Raw genomic sequence first — 3,975 nt, 5'->3', positions numbered from 1 at the left:
TTACTCTCAGATGTATTCATTTTCTGTCTCTGTTTGAAAAACGACCACAAATTCAGGGGCTTAAACAGTATAATTTTAGTATCTTATAGTTTGTTTGTTTTTTTAACATTTTTCTTTATTATTGAGAGACAGAGTGACAGAGCATGAGCATGGGAGGGGCAGAGAGAGGGGGAGACACAGAATCTGAAGGAGGCTTCAGGGTCTGAGCTGTCAGCACGGAGCCTGATGCAGGGCTCAAACTCACAAACCATTAGATCATGACCTGAGCTGAAGTCAGACGCTTAACCGACTGAGCCACCAAGGCGCCCCTCTTATAGTTATATAGGCTAGAAGTCTGGACATGGGTCTTCTTGTGCTGAAATCAAGGTGTTGGCAGGGCTGCATTCTTTTCTTTGTTTTTAAATATTTTTAAAGTTTATATTGAGAGAGAGTGTGTGTGAGCATGGGAGAGGCACAGAGAGACAGAGAGAGAGATAATCTCAATCAGGCTCTGCACCCAGCACAGAGCCCGACTCGGGGCTCAAACTCACAAACCATGAGATCATGACCTGAGCCGAAACCAAGAGTCACACTTAACCGACTGAGCCACCCAGGTGCCCCAGGGCTGCATTCTTTTCTGAAAGCTCTAGGAAATAGTCCATTTCCTTGCTTTTTTCAGCTTCTAGAGGCCACCACATTCCTTGGCTTGTGGCCCCCTAATGTCATCCTCAGTGTTGCATCTCTCTGAGCACTCTTTTATCATCACACATCCCTCTCTTTACAGTGGGAAAAGTGTTTCCACTTTTAAGGACTTGTGATTACATTGGGCTCACTTGGATAATCCAGAATAATCTATCTCAAAGTCCTTTGAGTGAACTTAATCGCATCTGCAAAAGTCCCTTTTGCCTTATAAGGCAAGATATTGACAGGTTTCAGGGATTAGTGTGTAGACCTCTGTTCTGGGTTGAATTGTGTCTTCCCGAAAGGTTTTGAAGTCTTAACCCGCAGTGCCTGTGAATTTGACCTTATTTGGAAATAGGGTTTTCACACATGATCAAATTAAGATGAGGTCATTAGGATGGACAGTTATCTGATATGACTGTGTCCTTATAAAAAGCAAACATTTGGACACAGAGACATGCACACACACATGGAGAGTCCCATGTGAACATGAAGGCAGAGGTCAGGGTGATACATCTACAAGCCAAGGAGCACCAAAGATTGCTAGAAAACCATCAGAAGCTAGGAGAAGAAGTCTGGAACAGATTTTTCTTCACAGGCCTAGAAACGAATACAACATCTTTGGGGGAGGCATTATTCCTGTGCCACCAGGCCTGTGAATTTGGGAAACAAGTAAGAACACCCTGGAATCAAGTAGTGCCCTACCTATAGCTCATATGACTCTAAAGGATGTAAGGAGAAGTTGCCCAAGAGCTTGGCCATAAATGTGTCTGCAGTCGGGGTCTGGTCTTAGTTCTACAGGCCTGGTTCTCCTGAATGAAGGAGGAACAGATATTTTGAACTTTATGAAGGGGTTAACCACCAAGCTGTGTGGGTAGGGTGGGGGTAGGGTAGGAGCATGGAAGGTAGGGATGGGGATTATTCTTTGGAGACAAATTATTCTTGGTTTAAGCACTAACTCCCTCCCCACCCTAAATAGTTGTAGCTACAGAGGAAGGCCATAGTTTATATTCTGGGTAAATAAGTGAGGCATCTAAGTGGAAGAAATAAAGAAGGTCAAAGACCAAAATACAATTTTAAAAAATAATTTAATATTCTAAAATGGACTCATGGCCTCACTTCACACAATAACACACTTACCTTGGGGGCTTTGTCTGACCATGTAACCTTGTCCATTTATGTGGTAGGTAGCTTTCCTGGCCCAGTTCTCCCAGTCCCCTGCTCTAGTCTGTCAAAACAAAAATGTAAAAAGAAGACAAACATAGAACAAAAAGCAGAACTATGGTGTGTTTCCTTTTTTTTGCTGATGACAGTATGAATGTATTGAGGTTGAATGAGAACTCTTTTCAGGGATAGGTGGTAAATGATGAATGGGAGTGGCAGTGCTAGGCATCTTCTGGAAGGGGCTTGCCCTTTGCTCTTCTCCCATTCAATTCTTCCTTGTCTCAAAGTATGCTGCCTTCATTCCAGGCTGGATATGATCCCTGCTCACAGACCACCTCGCGCTGCTCTCATGTGACCAGAAGTCCTGGAGACTCTGCTCCTGGTCCTTCCTTGCTCTCCTAGGGGGAAGCATAATGAGTCTCCAGTAGAGACTTCTGTCACCATGACTCTTTTCTGTGAGAAATTGTTATGGAGAAGTTGGTGAACAAAATTTTCATCTCATGCTGTAGTAAGGTATGAAATGGCCATGAATGTCCCCCTTCCCTGTGTCTACACTCTTGCAGCGTTTGCGGATCTTGTCTGGCCATGTGACTTGATTGGATCAATGGGACAACAGCAATTATGACATGGAAGAGACTTCAAAAGTGCAGGTGTAATGGGGCTGGCTGCTGTAGGACCTTTCCACGGTATGGACAAGCCTGGGCTAGTCAGCTAGAGGATGAGGGATCATGCTGGGAAGAGCCAAGGTGCCTCAGTTGACAGTAAGCCAGCCTCCAACTGACCTGGCAGCTGGCTGATGACGATGCACAAGCAAGCCCAGCAATCAACTTGGAGCAAAAAAAACCTGGCCAGCTAAATGCAGTTCAGATTGCCATCCTGCAGAATCATGAGCTGAATGGTTGTTGATTGGCAGTTGGCAATGTATGAAGATTCAGGGTATGATTGGTGCTCAATAAACATGAATTTCCTTCTTCTTCCCCTTATCCCCATCACTGCTCTCTCTCTCTTAACCTGATACAGGTAGGGCCATTCAGGTAAAGCTACACATTTAGCCAGCTCAAGTGGACCTGTGGCTTTTTGTTCCTTGTGGGTATCATCTCCTTGGCCAGCACAAGTCATGCTCTGACTGATGCTCTTTCCATCTGTGGCAGAGCATATTTCCAAAAATTGCTATAATATTTCCAGTCCCACATGCTCTTCCAGAACCTTGCCACCCTACCCTCATCCCCTGTCAAGAGGTGGAGTCTGTTTTGCTTCCCCCTTGGACATCAGCAGGCATTCATCCCTTTTTGACAGCCTTGACTAATAGACTACAATATTAGTTGTGATTAATATGTGACTTCCAAGGCTAGGTCATAAGAGGCAATACAGCTTCTGCCTGGCTCTTGCTTGCTCTCTCCCCTCTCCCCCTTCCCTCCCCTCATGGGCACTGTTGGAATCCTAAGCCACGGTGTAAGAACTCTGATTACCCTGTGGCTACCATGTTGGAGAAGCCACAGAGACCATGCAGAGATAGAGATGCCCAAGGAGCCCCAGCTGTTCAGCCCCCAGCTATTTGAGCCTTCCTGGCCCAGGTACTAGGCATTTGACTGAATTAGCCTATAAGATGACTTTAACCCGCATCCCCCTCTAACCGCAAACTCATGAACAACTTGACCACTACCTCTCTTGGAGCAGCGGGCAACTTTCCCACAACAGTGTCTGGTGTAGTCACCATGTAGTGTGCTGTTGATGTATTTTTTCTTACATACACAGTCCACATTNAAAATTCTCCAACAAATGCCTGAATAGGAGTGTTTAGTCCATAGATATCAACTGGAATTCATGGAGCTTCATAAACTATCCTTGTATCAAGAGGAAGACACTTGTTGGGATGAGCACTGGGTGTTGTATGGAAACCAATTTAACAATAAATGATACTTAAAAAAAAAAAAGAAGATAACATATAGTCAGAACTGATGGAGATAGAAAATTAGGAAGGAAATGCTGGATTAGTAAAATCTGAAAGATGTTTTTGTTAATTTTTAAGTGAAACGTTATTCTGCACCTTTCAAATAGTCATACTAACAAAGATATGTGGTCCAGTGACTGGACTGCTAAAGGCATTCAGTGTTAAATGTTAACGCTGAGCCTCTACTATGTACCAGGGTC

General features: G+C 44.3%; 1 long non-coding RNA gene across 1 annotated transcript in view; it reads right to left on the bottom strand.

Moving 5' to 3' along the window:
- Positions 1–3,975, bottom strand: part of LOC144229595 (uncharacterized) — a 25,270-nt gene that overhangs the window by 2,185 nt on the left and 19,110 nt on the right. The window contains exon 2 of the long non-coding RNA XR_013334533.1: positions 1,801–1,888. This is a non-coding gene — a long non-coding RNA (uncharacterized LOC144229595). The remainder of the gene's footprint in view (positions 1–1,800; positions 1,889–3,975) is intronic.

The sequence above is a fragment of the Crocuta crocuta genome, unplaced genomic scaffold (genome assembly GCF_008692635.1).
Source record: "Crocuta crocuta isolate KB4526 unplaced genomic scaffold, BGI_CrCroc_1.0 scaffold657, whole genome shotgun sequence".
NCBI lineage: Eukaryota > Metazoa > Chordata > Mammalia > Carnivora > Hyaenidae > Crocuta > Crocuta crocuta.
This window is presented reverse-complemented; position numbering and strand designations above follow the sequence as displayed.